Source organism: Vespula pensylvanica, chromosome 5 (assembly GCF_014466175.1).
Source record: "Vespula pensylvanica isolate Volc-1 chromosome 5, ASM1446617v1, whole genome shotgun sequence".
Taxonomy (NCBI): domain Eukaryota; kingdom Metazoa; phylum Arthropoda; class Insecta; order Hymenoptera; family Vespidae; genus Vespula; species Vespula pensylvanica.
Window position 1 is genome coordinate 2,023,518 of NC_057689.1, and position 17,723 is coordinate 2,041,240.

A 17,723-nucleotide genomic window follows, 5' to 3' on the forward strand; every position below is an offset into this window, starting at 1 on the left:
GATCTTTTCGGCGCATTCGTCTACATTGTCGCGAATTTCTTTTCTCTTTTTTTTTTCTTTTCTTTTTCTTTCTTTCTTTTTTTTTTTTTTTATAAGTACGTACATACCAAACCACTTTAGCGTGCGGACACCAAGAAGAATATTCGCGGACTATGGATTCGACCTTCCTTTTCCTACCCTCTTTCTTTCTTTCTTTCTTTCTTTCTTTCTCTCTCTCTCTCTCTCTCTCTCTCTTTTTTCTCACTCTCTCTATCTGTCTGTCCCTCTGTCTATCTCTTTCTCTCTCATTCACATTGCTCTCGACTCGTCGGGGATGCTGGCAGGCGGATAGTAGTTTGTTAAAGCGGCGGGACACGCGTGGGGGATGCTAGGTCTTTTTGGCATCTGGCCAAAGAATTTTCCGTCTGGTTCTAAAGCTCGAAATTCGTTCTCTCTCTCTCTCTCTCTCTCTCTCTCTCTCTCTCTCCCTCTCCCTCTCCCTCTTTTTTTTCCTTCTTTTTTTCTTTCTTTCTTTCTTTCTTTCTCGGTTTCTCTGCGTATATGTATATACGAACGAATATATATACACACAAGCACACATCTCGGCAGAGTTCGACGCACAGAAAGAATCGATGACCGTCCTTCTGACTTCGTCCTAGGGACGCGATAACGATTCACGCAAAAAAAATGAAGGAAAGAAAATAGAAAGAAGAAGAAAAAAGAAGGAAAGGAAAAGAGAAAAAAGGGTCTGTCTTTTAACGCTTTTTCAAAGATTCGTCGCAAAGATTGAAGATTCTTCAAAGATAAAAATTCGAGACGACATTCGAAGACTATGCTCTCGAGTCTCGACGAAATCTCTTTTTCCGTTTGCTAATACTCCGACGAATGTCGTCGATAAGTTCACTTTTACGATTACTGAGAGAGGTAAACGAGATGTCGTTTGTACGGTGAATTGCCTATCGACAGGCGCACTTTGATTTCTCGTTCATATTCTCTCGAAAATATATCTGTAAAGAAAAACATCGTATGTACAAATTTCAAAAGATATGATTTTATATATCAATCGAGCTATATAAAAGTATAGGATTAAAGAAAAAAAAAAAAAAAAAAAAAAATAATAATAAAAAAGAAAAAATAAGTAAAAAAAATTACATCGAAAGAAATTCGCAGTTATATAGTAAAAAGAAAATAAAAAAACATTGCTGATAAGAGAATTGGCGTTCAGAACTTTTAAACGATAATATCGCGAAAGTGAAAGCATGTGACATGCGACGTTTTTCCTTACAAGCCACAAATATGTATATTTGATGTAGGATAAAAAACCTTACGGAAGAGTCTAGCAAGGTAAGTTATGCATAACCATAAATATCTTAGGTAGTAAGCGAGAGGAAAAAATGATAAGGTTTAGAGCTTTTATCCCCTATATTATCCTTAAACGAGGGCTATAGAGATATAAAATTTCCTGAATATAGAATGATCTTTCAAACAAAGAACATTTTTTTTAACAAACAATAATAACAATAATTAGCCATTGAGATCGATTCGCCTATATTTATCCTGTTAAATTCTTTATAAGAACGATGAGTAAGCTTTGAAAAGTGATTTCAATTAACCGCGTTCTTTATCCGATTATTATTAATTTATTCGATATAAGATCGAGATAAAGTCGAAAGAGAAAGAAAGAGGTTCGTGAAAGAAAAGGCTTAAATAATAATAAAAAAAGAAGAAAAAAAAAAAAAGAATTTGATTGACGAAGCGTAAACAAGGATCAACGAAATCGTTAAAACGACGATGACGATGACAAGATTTACATAGATAGAATTTTAATAATAAACATTGTTTATTGATCTTGTTACGAATCGTCGTCTATACAGTTTGTAATGTCTGGATCGTGTGTGCGATTCATATCAGTCTGTAAATGTAAGATGGTCAATTTCAATAGAGTTCATTATGTATGTATGACACTGGTAATAACTGGTTCCTTTTCAGAAAGAGGAGTGGTATAAATGTATACTCGAGTACATTCGTACTTGAAGATTCTTCTTTATCGTAACACGAATCTTTTAACTTCGATAGATCGTTTCATTTTTTTTTTTTTTTAGTATTCTACAAATATATATATATATATAGAAAGAATAAAGAACTTTCTCTTTGATACATCAAGAAGATTTTATCGACGTCGTATTCTTGGCGCATGCTCGAAATATGTTCTCCGTCTAGAAAACTTACGGAATATCGGTTTTTTAAACGTTCGTGAAAATTTCTATCGGCTGTGAGAGCGTTCTTTTCTGTGTGTTTACTTAAACAAATAAATACATATCATTTCGATATTCCATAATTTACATATCCTCGCATATATATGCACACGTACCAATACGTATGTATACGTATGCATATGTATATACAGATGAAAAAAATTCTTTAACATAACCAAAATAAATACCTAAATGTTTCTAAAAGCGATGATCTGTCTTTTGAAAATCCGGATATAAATATCCGTCCTATCTCGATTCGTTTCCTTAGCATTACCTATTTTTAACAAACGAACGAACGTGGATGCGCAAAATCAATATACTCGATAGATTCGTTTCTCCCAACCTCGGCCTTTAAAGTTCCCAATCATTAAAACTATCTATCTATCTATCTATCTATCTATCTATATATATATATATATATATATATATATATATTTATTCGAAGATACGCTTCGTAAATGGGTATTCAGTTTTGTCACGCAGTATAAATTGATTACGTCACGTATCTCTAAATTATCTCACGTAGATAAAACCCCATTTTCGTACGATAGTACCTTGTCTCTCTCTCTCTCTCTCTCTCTCTCTCTCTCTCTCTCTCTCCTTTTCTTTCTCTACTCTCGACATGTTTTAATTTAAATCGGAAGGGAGGAAATTTTATACGGTTGTCCCAAAAACGTCGTCCGTACTAAAACAAAGTGTGACGAATCGCTTTGGTCTAGTCTCACCGAATGAAAGTACCTCAACTATATCTATCTATAACTTCTTCCTTCAAATAATATTTTATAGAATGAGTTTGCAGGCTTTCGAAAAAGTCGAAAAAAGCTGAGATTAAATGGACATTTTGATGAATTTGGATGATATTACAACCTTACCTTACTTTATATATATATATATATATATATATATATATATATATAATCGTTTTTCCACGCTTTTCTTTCATTTTTTAACTTTCCATCTTTCTCTCTCTCTCTCTCTCTCTCTCTCTCTTTCTATCTTTCAAACTCAAACTCGAACTCGAGTCTGTTGTTCGCTTTCTGTTCGTTTTGCGATCAAGATTCGTCATTTTTCGAGAGTACAATGGCAAAACGGTAGGAGTAATAACGAGAGTGCAGATGGCGAAAAAACAAGAAAGCCGGCATCGAAAAGCTTTCTTTATCTTTCTTTCTTTCCTTTATCTTTTCTTTCCTTTTTTCTTTTTTTTCTTTTTTACGATTTTTTCGGCCAAAAAAATTTGTCGCGTTTTATCGATTAATCGATAGCAATATTCTTTCTTTTTCCTTCTGTTTTTTTTTTTTTCAATTGGAATTATCCCTATTTTTTTTTTTATCTTGAGCTATAAATCGAAATAAAATCATCAAGACCGGATTACTTCTTTTTCTTTCTATTTTTTTTTTTCTAGTGGCATAAACAGGACGATGACTTAGATGCATTATTCTTACGACGTCGTTATCGTCTCATGTCGTAAATTGAAACCTTAAGAAGAAGTTATTGCGTCTTTTGATGGTAGCAAAGCGATCGAAAGAGCGTGTTAAGTGGACCGAGGGTCAAAGAAGGATTAACGACCCCGTTGACTGACACGATATATAGATATTAGATCGCAGAAAGATTAACCTTTGATCCTGAACGTATGAATACCTCGTAAGAAGAGATATAGCGATCTTGGGATAACATGGAATATCAAATCGACGACCATTTCCCAAATTTCTCTATTATATCAGTCTGTTATATATATAAATTATGATATTGAAACCATGGAATCTAATGCCAATTATATTAAAACTGAACTAACTCGAAAGAAAATATATTTCTTTGGAATTAATAAAAAATATACGAACGAAAAAAGCGATTATTATATCACTAAAGTTTGTGATTAATGTATTGTCTAATTCGTATTATTAAATCATTATTATACGAATTATACGATAATTCGTCAATCGATAATCACAAAAAAATGTTTGTCTTTAGACCCAACGTTATTTCATAATCACTGACTCATTTAAGGAATAATAAAAAATATTGTTCAACGACGGAATGCATTGCAAGATCGTAGGTAAAACGAGAACGGATAAGACTCGCAAAGAATTTGACCTTCGCATGGTCGATGCATTGTCGCGAAGGGTCGACTAGTGTCTCGACGGTGCAAAGGTTACTAGCGAAAGAGATGCGATCTTTTCTCACGGGATTCGAGACGCACATACATACATACATACATACATACATACATACATATGTATGTAACTCGAAATGTATTCCTCTCTGTTACTTTACAGTTTCATTTATTAAACTAGAAACGCTATAGATATAACTCTCTTACCGTATTTTATTACCGGCCCATTATTCACGATCCCAATCCCAATTCGAGTTATTCGGACTCGCTAACGTTATTCAGATTTGTCCGTTCTAACTGACGTTAGAATTATCGTATATATAGATACTTCGATTAAGAAATATTTCGTCTCGCGTTCATGCATCAATGCATATTATATTTATCCTCGAAGATTTCCAAATGTCTTTCCTTTTTAAATGAAAGAAATTCCAATGTATACGATGATTTATGGTAATGACATAGCTTTACTATACACATTGACCTTACTTGGAATGTTTAATAACCAAGTGCCAAGCGGGAACGCGTCAAAAGTGGACCTAGAACAAGAGAAAATAATCTATCAGGAATGCATAATATACATATATCAATATTCATATAAAAATCTTGTGGGACAGACGTTAAGATGATAAGATAGTGATATTGAGTTATCTGTATATAATAATAATAATAATAATAATAATAATAATAATAATAATAATAATAATAATAAAACATGAGAGAATTAGATAAAACGTAACAACGATGAGATTGTGGAATTCCTATATATATAGGATATAATGTGAAATATAATGAGAAAATTCGAATAAATAAAAATTGTATTAATTACGATGAAACTTATTCGTCGCAGATTCGTCAAAATTCCGCTTCGTTAACGTAACAATAAAAAAAATTCCCTTTGAAATTCGTTCGTAACGTCGTAGTTTAGTTCTCATCGATCGATTTACGTAAAATGCGAAGTTTCACGTAGTATAAATACACATACATAAATACACACACACACGTACGTACGTACGTACGTACGTATATGTATATTGAGCGTATGGACGAAGGGCAAAGAAAAAAGAGTAGTATTGTGGTAATCTGGTAGAAGGAAAAAAAAAACAATAGAGAAGAGAGACGAAACGGTCGAGGCCGACAAAAAGATGCGAGCGTCCTTCCGCGATAGTGGGTCAACACTCAATGTTAAAGGGATCGCAAAGGCATCTCTCTCTTTTAAGTAGAGCATACTGGTGAATCCGTATAGAAGTGTGTTTTTATAAGACTTCGCTCGAGAGAGTGTTAACCTTTCTTTACTCTCATGGTCGCAGAAAGTCTATCGTTTCAACAAGAATCCACACATTTTTATTATACTCGATTTTTTTTTTTTTTTATATTATGCTAGACTAATCCGTAATATAAATATTATTATATTATAGCGAATGAACTATAGTTATAATCTAATCAAATTCCTTCTCTTAATCATAATCGTTGATAAGACGATATCTGAATTTTATAATCCTTAATGTATATACATAAGTAAGTGATTACAACTTATCTAACATACATTGATACAATCTATCTACAGATAAATTGCAACCAGTGTTCCTATCATCGAACAATAATATATTTCCTTTCATCTTGTATATTTACAAATTTTTACAATCTCTACAACTTGAGATAGTATAACAGTATTACAAATCTATTGTAATTCAACTTTTTTTTTTTTTTTTTTTTGGACAATTTTGTACTTTTGACAATTTTCGTTCTTGTTTTTCTTTTTATTTTTATCTTGTAATTCTTGTTAATAGACTAGTGCCTATTAATTACTAAACAATCAATCAATTAATCAATCAATCAATCAATGAATCAATCAATCAATCAATCAAGTGTTATTATTATTATTATTTTTTATTTCCGCGATCAATAAAATCGATCTAGAGTTATTATCGATCGTTTCGATGAATACGAAGTGTTCTCATTAAGTAATTACGAGAGCACGTCTACCGTTTTTAATAGAACACAGGCACATATATAGACGATGCACTTTACAGCAACGACGATAGTATCGGGTCGAGCTTCTCGGCGAGCTTCGACTTCCTGTACGTTGACCGAACGATCGATACATCCGCTCGAAATCGAGAAGACGTTACTTAACCTCTTTCCTCTTTCTTTGCTTTCTTCCTTTACCGTGAGAAAAGTAGCCTAGATAATATTTCCCTTAGTCTTCTCTCTTTCCCTCTCTCTTTCTCTTTTTTATCTTTATTTATATCTTTCGAACATACCACACGAAAAAAGTTAGAATAAATATCCTCGTTCGTACAGTTTTTCAACATATTTTCAAAGAATAGGATGTATTATTTAATCCTCATAAGACGAATTTAGATTAGCTGAAATCCGTAGTGTCGAAAATTAATTAAAATCCTGTCGCTGCGTTGAATAGTTTGAATTTCGCAAAGAGCTTTCTCTGGGATGAATATCAGAAATACGTGAATAGAAATTAATGCAATTTGCGAGAGAGAGAGAGAAAGAGAAAGAGAAAAAGAAAGAGAAAGAGAAAGAGAAAGAGGATAATAGGAAAAAGAACATGATAAAAAAAAAATGGCAGATCGATGTTAGATAAAAAAAGGGTCATAGAAACATTAAGAAAATGAATCGTTTAGTTGCCTACACACATCTCCCTCTCTCACTCCTTCTCGCTTCTCCCCTACGTACATATACACGTATATTTATGGTGGTATCTGTGTACTGGACGCACGACGTCAGCAGCTGCCGTTTTACTAACACAGCCTGGATCTTTACGAGGTCGAGGGTCGATGGAACCTTTTGCACCTGTTCTGTGGTTGTTGGTGTTTGGCTGCTTCGTGGAAGGTGGCCCTAACATCTCTCCACCCTTTGCGGCATCTTGTCTTTGACAACGTAGTCATTTCCAAAGTAAAAAGGGAGGGAGAAGGAGAGAGAGAGAGAGACCGAAGAGATAGGAGTTTAGAGACAAAAAAGAAAAAAGACAAGAAGTAGAAGAAGGAGGAAGAAAAAAAAAAGAGAAGGGACCTTTTGGATCAATAGGTCGTAGCTTATTGACTTACGAAAGCGTGTGTTAAAGAAATGGAACGAGTCTGGCAAAAATATCATTGATTGCAATTATGAATGAAAATTATTGTTTGCCTTGAACGATCTTTTAATTTAATCTGAACGATATAATAACATTAGAAAATATATAGACTATATATATAAGGTATTGTATATTGTAGTATGTTGTAGTAGTACGATCAATAATATTCGTAATTACTGGCTTACGAATAAAGAAGTAGAAATATAATTTGACGGATATATTGATTAGACTTCCTATCTGCGGCTATGAAACGTTACACTTCGCTGTTCTTAATCTCGAAGATTCGGATAGAAACTTTGAATCGAATTTGCCTCAATCACACAACGGTAAATTGGATTGAATCGAACGCTCTTCCTCTCTCTCTCTCTCTCAATCTATCTCGAATCGAGTGAAATACCAATTTTGCGTACGAATAGCTTATACAAAAAAAGAATATTTCTCCTAGAAATATATGTATATGCACACGCGTGTGTGTGTTTTAGAAGAGTTAAGCTTTTCTGCAAGAATAGAAATGCATAGATGCTAATGTGTGCGTTTTATCTCACAAACAAAAGTGGGCGAACTAAACGATAGGATGCGAAATCCATTGTTAACCAGTGAGCTAGAGAATATACGTAAACGGATTTACGTCTTTGTGTCTCTTATTAGCAGAGGGTGCTATTGTTCGATATAATGTCTATATACGTATATATACACACACATACACATACACGTATATGTACGTACGTACACAAACGTACTTATGAAGCTTTCTGTGAATTCTAAATCTTCTATCTGCTCCTTTCGAGGATTATACAATATGCAGTATATATTCTGTATGAATTGTTCAATGATTAAATGCAATTTCAAATTAACTCACACAAGTACGATGGCTATGAATAAAAGTAGAGAAAAGAAAAAAGAAAAAAAAAAAAAGAAAACAGAATAAATAATTAAATTATTAATACACGTACCATTATAATTATATCGCACACTTTAAAAAAGTGTTTGAAGAAAACGTTATATTACAATTAAAATTTTTTTTAGATAAGAGCTATTAGTCTTTCAATTTTTTATTATTTCCATCGCTTTGATAGATCGTATGAGTCATTCGAAAAATCGTTATTGCTATGTAAATATTTTTATTACAATATGTTTAAATTACGTTATATAAACAATTCATACGATTTCATAATTAAAGGTCAGTTCGACGAGGATTTGGTAACGTATACATAGATACATATGTATAACCATTAACAGAAGTACGTACTTATTATACACCTAAAATTATTCATCCAGTTTCTGTGTCAAGGAAAACGAATCTAGTTACCTTCGAAATTTCTATTCTCTACGAAGTATCACGTTTCTATGAATTCTCTTGTTATTTGTCCTCGAAGCTAAAATTCTCATTAATTAATAAACAATACCAATCGTAACTCGTGTACGATGACATTATATATACTAACGCGTCACATCTTAATCCGTATATGTGTCACATATATCATTAAAATGATTAATCGAAGGATTGAAATACAGAGAAGACCGAACGTCCTTAAATACATTTTAAATATCAATTACTCTTTTTCTTTCGAAACATTTTTAGACTAATTATTTTGTTTTTATTTTTCAAATCGTGAGGTTAAAAACTTAATAACAAACAAGCCTGAAAAGTATCGAAAAGGAATAAGTAATGGATTTTTAAAATCACCAAAGAATTTTTGATCCAATCCATTATCAATCATTATTATTTTAATTATTCTATAAACCGACAAACGTTTAGCGTAAAAAAAAAAATAAACGAATTCTTCGAAGTAGCGTACTCAATACTATCATGTAATTCGGTTTATCGTTATTTTATAGTACAAATTGCGTAACGAACTAATTGTATATCATACATTTGTATACAATAAAAAGTTCGCGTTTGGATTATCGAGATGTGAAATCGAAAACACGTTCGTGTCCTTTAAACGTGCCGCCGTCGTAAATGGCAATATTAATGCGAGTATGAACGTTTAGTTAGGGTTGAAGATCGTAGGAGAGGGGGAGAGATATGGAGTGGTGGTAGAAAGTGATGAAAGATAAGAGAGGGGAGAGACATTACTATTTTCTTTATGATCCAGCAGACGCAATCATTGTCAGCTCCTTTACTCTACACGCACACATTAATCCTTACGTAGTTACTTACGTATGATTAGTCAACTGTTTGTACAGATTCTCACAAGGTTACCAACAATTCGTCATAAACGTAGAGATATGAATATTTGTATTTCAAATTAGTCATTTTACGGAATAATAAAATTGTCGTGAGGTCTTTACCGACACGTTCATTTCGAATTCTCGCTGTCTTTACTAAAGCCAACATTTATTAGAAACTTTTGCTACTGTTAAATACAGGATGACAATTCAAAATTGTATATATTAATTGGTTTTTTGTTCGAATCGTATAATTACAAGCCTAAATACGAGTTTAAAAAGTCTCGATAGAAAGAAAACTTAATCGATTTTTAAAAATCACTTAGAAAGTGTTGATCTATCTAAAGACTTTGAACCAATCCTGTATTAGAAAAATCAAAAGAGAGATTAGGAATAATATCGTAACGAGAAATCGTCGCTTTGCAGAACGATTTTCTTTGCAAATAAACGAAAAATCAAGTGGATCTTTGAAGATATCAAAGCAGATAAAAGTAGTTCGCATCTTACTTTAGAACGTTCTTGTTTATAATATAATTGAAAATATGTTTGAGCTAAAACCGAAGATCCTGTTGGATATATTTTCCAAGCTACTAAACTTCTGCTTTGCTTATCGAGTGGAAGTTCAAAGTAGTGGTCTCTATTTTGAATCTACGAGTTCATTTCTTCCGCGAGGAAGCAAACGAGAGAAGAGAGAAATTAACGAAGTTTATCTCTTCGCGATTTTCTATTTCATTCTTACGTCGTACGATGAATGTTATCTATACGTTTCTACGTGTATATATAAGCCGGTTATTATCAAAATGGTCTAATTGTAACTCATACATATATTTTTCCTTTTTAAAATATTTTCAGAATTGAGTACGAATTATTGAAAAATTATTTTTCTATAATGACAAATGGAAAAAGTAAGTATATCTATTCTAGAGAAAAAAAAAAAAAAGAGAAAAGAAAAGAAAAAATTCTTTTATGTAATTAAAAAAATTTTTTTAAACAGCGTATATGTATGTGCGCGCGATAAAATATGTCTTTTAAAATATCTCAAATGACTCAGGCCACTTTCGTAATCACCGGATCACATATATTAGATTATACATATATTCCAATTGAAGAATTCTTATTAAATTTTCTCACTTTCATTTGGACGATTAAATAGACTTTAACTCGAAAATAAAATGAAACGATTGGAATATAATGAAAAATCCTCGAAAAAAGATATCTACGTGCCGTTATTTCGGGGCCTTTTATCCAACACGTACTGTGCACACTGTGTACTTCCCAGAAACACACAGAATTTTACGCGCTGATTACTTTAAAAGCACTCGCTCATTACTGCACCGTCAAGGGGTGCGTACATAAACGCGAGTAGGGGTTGTATTTACTAAACTGAGAGAGGTACATTATAGTTAAGCGTACTTAAGGGCCCTTTAGCGGGTAAATGAAAATAGAAAACGTTCGTTTATTTCGACCGATGTTGCCCTCAAGGTGAAGAAGGTATAATTGCAATTTCTTTTTCTTTCTCTCCTCCCCCTTTTTTTTCTTCGACCAGCCATGACGACGGCACAGCTGTGCGATTCTCCCTCATAAATAAATACTATATACGTTTGTTCGTTATAAATTACATTTCTTACGTATAATATAGATAGACGGATAAGTTTTAACAAAAATATTTGTGTCTTAAATAATGACGGGTGAATAATAACGAGCTCGGTTGATAATAGGGAATTGCCAAAAAAAAAATAGAGAGAGAGAGAGAGAGAGAGAGAGAGAGGGGGAGAGAGAAAGAAAATTCATCTTTTTCATTTGAACTATTAAAACTATGAATTGTAGAAAACTGTAAAGATAAAGGGAACGAATTTAATTCTTGTTATAGTTTTATTTCTAAGTTTTAATGTTATCTATACTCCAAAATTTTATTTTCCGCTATAATTTCCTCGAGTTAGGGAACGTAAAGGAAAATTTCAAAATTAACTTGCTATATATATATATATATATATATATATATATATATATATATATATATGTATGTATGGTCTCCTATGCTAATTTCATTATCACGTTCTATTACAAGTTTCTGTCGTACCTCAGAGATGGCGCTGGTGTTAAGGTTTTATATTTATAAAATATATTGAGTAAGTTACACTTATATTTTTGTTTATTTTTTTATTACTTTCTTTTTTTTTTTTTTAATTGTTTGCTTATATGTTTTAAGACGAAATGATGCAAATTGAGAAAAGGGATCTCCCCTATTATCTACTCATCATTATTTTGATACACATTTATATTTTTATTCATTTTTCTATTTCATTATTTTCATGTATAATTATTTATTTATATTTATTTTATTAAAATGATACAAAGAAATTGATAGTTTACTATTTTCCATATCATTTCCCATTACGATTCGTGCATTATTAAAAAAACAAAAGAAAATGGAATTTAAAAAAGAAAAATAATAATAAAAATAAAAAATAAATAAATAAAAGAAAATTTAGAAAATGAAAAAGATAAAATAAAAATAAAAAATATATCAATTTATAGAAGCTTAACGATATAGCTGAAGCTTTCTTTGTATTGATTATATCGAATATAGTAGAGATAAATTGTGTTCCAAGAAAGAATTACGTCAACGTCGACCCAATCCAAGGAGATAAAAATTTATGATATAGAGGTTATTCGCTAATTAAATATATTTGAAAAGATTAGAAAGAGAAATTATAACAATGAGAATATTTAATCCACTGTCGTTCAGGAAGATCCTTTCTTCTTTATATATATCTAATCTAATCTAAGCGTCGAGTGGGGCTGTAGGTACCCTTTCTTTCTCTCTCTTTCTCTCTCTCTAAAATGAGTATCGAAGTATGACGTACGGAGTTCAACAGGTGTATTAGAGGTTGTACTCGAATAAATCTAACAAAGGGAGGAAAATCAAAAAAAAAAAAAAAGGAGAAAGAAAAAAGAAAAACGAAAAAAAAAGAACCTGGTGAAATGAGTATGAAACGAGACGTGTAATCTCTCTCTTTCTCTCTCTCTCTCTCTCTCTCTCTCTTTATCTACCTATCTATCTATCTATCTGTCTATCTCTCAACCCTTTCTCTCTTTAATCATCTATATACGTATTTCAACGGAGAACGAATGAGAAAATCCAAATTAATCCAATTAACGAACACCCCCTATGCATCGTGATTGGTAGAAAGAATTACGTCACAAATCTATATTCAATAATGGCGTTATTACGTAATCAGACTTTCATAAGAATATAATAGTTACAACGTATATCTCAAATAAATCGTATTCATTGACATTTTCAAAGGGAAGATACGAATTACGTATGCACGAACGAGCGCATTCAAACGAATGCGTTCGAACGAATACGATAGAGAGAAGTAGTTAGTTTATAGAAAGAAATTCTGAAGGATGCGAATACGCGTTAGGATAACCCATTTACCTCCCTGGTAACGGGTGAGTTAATGGAATCAGTTTATCGATCAATTGAAGCGTTCGACTCCCCGTTGGCGACGCAGCACTCTGATAGCCTTCTGATAAACGTAATTTATATACATATGTATGTAGGGACAAATACGTGTGCAGGTATATAATAATAGCGATTTTCTACGTTCGTGGCAGCTCTCTCGGTGGTCGTCCTCAACAGAGAGAAAGGGATAAAAGAAAGAGGGAGAAAGAGGAAGATAGAAGGAAAAAAAAAGAAAGAGGGAGAATCACCTCGTAAACTCGTCGATCCGCGTTACGAACAAATGCGTAAAAAGCGATTACCGCTATCTCAAGTTAACTTAAATCGATCCAATTGTCATGTTGGGTATAGAACGAAAGCTAATCCGGTAACCTTCAATGAAGAAAGAAAAAAAAAAAAAAAAGAAAAAACCGATTAAAAAAAAAGATATAAGAATCGAGATGTATCTTCTGATATTGGAGTTGCTCGCGATTTTTACATTATTTCGTGGTAAAAAATGATGTAAATGAAATTATGTAAAGATATTTGACAAGCCAAAACAATCGCGACGTGTAGCTTGATAAGACGTAGTACCTACTACTATCGCCATATTTTTTCGATTACAGAATGCCAGAAGGACGTCTGGTTCGGTAATAAAAAGTCTACAAATGTTTACCTTATTTCTTGACCTTTTTAACATGAAACGAATAGCGAATCGATGTTAAACAAACAGATCTCACTGCAATATACGTTCTTATCTATCTCTCTAGGTATATACGAACTAAGAAAATTGAATTTGATCTTCGACAATATTACGGTTCTAATTCGATGCAATTAAAACAATTGTAAAGATACTAATCGTTTTAATATTAGTTTCAATTGCAAATTGGAGGATACATTCTCTAACGAGAAGGAGAACATGTATGATACGCACGTGTCATCAAATTGCTATCACTATTTGAATTATCTCGTTAAACCCATCATAGTTCTGTGATTCGTTGAATTCCGTTAGTTGACACAACTACGATCTAATTAACATTCTTAGTAATCAAAGTACATATTTTTGATATTATATTATCATTGCTATGTACTAATGTAGGAATGAAAATTTCTAGTAATGGCCCGATATCGCGTGATCTAATCGTTTGAAATAAAATATATATATATATATATATATATATATATATATATATATGTAAATAGTCACAGAAATTCAGCGAATATCTTTGCATGTAAATTATAAAACGATATCTTTGAAGCTATAGAAGCAACGATAGTTTATATCTAAGGCATGCCGAGTGTTGTTTTGCTATTAATTGTAAGTAAAGATGCGATTTTGTGTGCGTGTGTATGTGTATCAGAAAGTGCAAACCAAGTTCCGAGAGAAGATAGTTAGTTTGAGTCCAGTGATCGATAGTTTTCAGACTAACGATTGATAGTGATTGATAAATGATAGCGATTGGATATCCAATGAACAAATTGTTTTTTAAGCCGTCGCGAGAATTTGTATTTGTAATTAGTCGAATAATGTTTCAAACTTTTGCACTCCAATTATCAATATTGCTATCAATATTATCCGTTTTTATTGATGTTAATAAAAATGAATGTTTGAGTGAAGCCTAGTTAATTTGATAAGTTCCGTGTATACACATCTCGGATGATGTTCGTATAAATTTAATAAAAATACATTTTTCCTAACTACAACATTCTTTTCCAAAATGTACAGAGTGTAAAGAGTTAAGTGAGTGTGTAGCTTTTTATATACATATTTTCCGGAATCCTATACTAATTTATAATTGATCAAATTGTTAAACGTTATGAAAATTCAAATTTATATGAATTCGTTCACGATTTACGTATGTAAGTATAATACATATAAATATGTGAAGAAGAAAAAAAAAGATCCCTTGTTCTATCGATTTACTCGAACGACTTGCTATCAACAGGTGCTGTCATGATAAAAACCACCGTAACAAAGTATTGATTTTACGCAAATCGAGGTGTAAAATAATGTACAATGTTCACAACGCGTTTTCTTGACAGAAAAAAAAAGAAAAAAAAAAAACAAATTACAAAATTAAATCTCGAATACGGGAAACAATTTGGAATCATCCAAAAAAAAATTTCTTATCTATCAATCTAAGTACATATGTACACGCGATAGCTCACGTAGAAAATGATTGAAACGCATCAATTACTTCGAAATTACACGCGAGATTATTGACTCCGTAAAGATATTTATTTTCGGATTTTTGATGATACTCGAAAAATTCTTAAACCTATCGTCTGTTAAAAAGGGTCGCTAAAAGCGTGTGAAAGTTGGAACATCGCCAAGTTTTATATTAGTGCTTTAAAGCTTCTTTGTCGTTGGAAAGATTTAAGAAGAAGAAGAAGGAGAAGAAGAAGGAAACAGAAAAAAAATAAAAAAAAGAAGTGAAATTTACTTAAACAAATTTTTCGATAATGCGAACCTGTCATCTTTTTCCTAATTTCTAATAAAAATAAAAATAAAAAAAAAAAAAAAATACATTTGCTTCAATTTTAAGCGATCATTTTCTTAAAGAAATAGAAAAAAGAAAGAGGAAGAAACGTGAAAAAGAAACACAAGAATGCATTTGTTTTTACAGTAGCAACATATACAATGCATTATGCATTACCAAAGAAGATATTAAACTTACAATTGAAGCCGTTGTATACTCAGGTGCAGTTGATGTCATCGCGTACTCATAACTACTATCGTTGGTACTACATTTTGTTATATACAACATATATGTATGTATGTATGTATGTATGTATGTATGTATGTATGTGTATTTATATACTACTAATTAATATTTGATGTGACGGATTACATTATCTCGATCCGTATTTTCTGAAAGGATTATTCTTTCTCATAATCTACGATCTCTAGATCTTTCATCTTTAATTTTTTTTTCCTTTCAATTTTCTTTTACAATAATTTTTAAACGATATTTCGTTATTAGCTTGAACGTCCGAATATCATCTTATAAATGTCTATCAATCTTTATCGTTTTAAAATATAAGGACATGTTACTTTTCACTGCTAATCTAAAAATCACGTTAGACCTTTTTTTTTTTTTTTTTTTTTTTTTTTTTTTTTTTTTTTTTTTTTTTTTTTTTTTTTTTTTTGGAAATATTTATCTTCATCGAGAAACGTCACGCATGTATGGTGATAAAAATCGGAGAAAAATATCGTTCGTACGAATGTGTCACGCGTGCGAGCAAATGTGTGTGTTTATATATACACATATACACATATAAATTGGTCCAGCGATCGGATCAAACCCCCTGAGACATATTCCATGGGCCATGTCCCTCGTACTTTTCTTTTTACTTTCGAAGTCGATGTAAAATTTAGGGTAGAAACTCTATGGTATATATATACATACTTATATATCTACAGGGAGCTATGAACAAAGCTAAGTCCATTTTTTCCAACGTAAAAATGGAGGCTTAACGTGTTAACCCGATGATAGAAGACTATAGGATTCGCGTATTTCCTTACGGATTATTTAGAACACATTGAAACGTATTCTAGTGATATAACTATGTCGTTTGGAAAACATAAAGAAAAAAGAAAAAGAAAAAAAAGGAAGAGAAAAGAAAAGAAAAGAAATGGAAAGAAAATCGATGTTCATCGACTCGTCACAATGATCCGTACAAGGAGAAAGAAAAGAAAAAGAGATCTATTGTCGGAATAGCCTGTCGAAAGCTTGCAATTTGTCTCTTATTTCTTCTTTTTATTGTATATAAGAGAAAGGATTATTTATAGTCTGCTATGAACTCGACCGATCCTTTCGAATTTATATATATATATATATATATATATGTATATATGTATCTATGACCGTCGTATATATTTTCGATCTTATCGACGATTATTACGTAAGATCAAAGGAGAGATCATAATGCAAAATAAGATTGAAGTTAAATAAAAATGGATGATTAAAAATATATAGACCGAAGTGGGTCGAAAGTTCGTAGATGACTGAAAAGTTCCTAGGTTATTATTAAAAATCTATTAATCTCTTTTTCAAATATTTTTAAACTTGTAATTAGGATTATAGTTTTATAAGATAAAAAGAATTTGTCATTTTATAATTCGAAAAAAAAATAGCTTAAACAGTCAGTCACGAAAAAAAATAATTCATTTTTTAAAAATAACCTAGGAACTTTTGATTCATCCTATAGAATCTTTTGAATTTATGTAGATATATATATATATATATGTACATACATAAAAATTGTCATGTTCGTCATTTGTCGTCGAATAATTAAGAAGATGAACACAAAAGTTAATATGTAAAAGTCGAATGAGAAGGATAAGAGAGAAAAGACGGGAAGAGAAAATGAGAAGACAATGAAGATGAGTAGAGAGATGATAGACGCTTCACTAATTAATTTTCTCTTCTCTCTCTCTCGCTCTCTCTCTCTCCCTTTCTCTAATTTTTCCTAATGCAACGACATCGGCCAAAAAAGCATATCCTCTTTAAGTTCAGTTATATATACGAGCACATATAATAAGAGCGACCGCTGGATTAAAAACAATGGTGAACTTATCTTTCTTATTACTTTTCTAAACACACATACTTGAAAACCATATATGTATATATCACATAAGCAGTGTTGTATATACGTATGTATGTACGT

The 17,723-nt window shown here is 31.6% G+C and overlaps 1 protein-coding gene across 6 annotated transcripts in view; it reads right to left on the minus strand.

The window, feature by feature from the left end:
- LOC122629255 (protein phosphatase PP2A 55 kDa regulatory subunit) overlaps positions 1 to 17,723 on the minus strand; it is a 39,289-nt gene that overhangs the window by 18,776 nt on the left and 2,790 nt on the right. For 2 of the 6 annotated variants that reach the window (XM_043812457.1, XM_043812460.1), the window contains exons 2-3: positions 4,831 to 4,880; positions 4,552 to 4,752 (exon numbers count right to left, since the gene is read on the minus strand). The gene's annotated coding sequence lies outside the window, so the exon portion shown is untranslated. Of the gene's footprint in view, positions 1 to 4,551; positions 4,881 to 17,723 lie in introns of all 6 variants that reach the window. The other 4 variants (XM_043812458.1, XM_043812461.1, XM_043812456.1 and 1 more) reach the window with 2 other exon arrangements.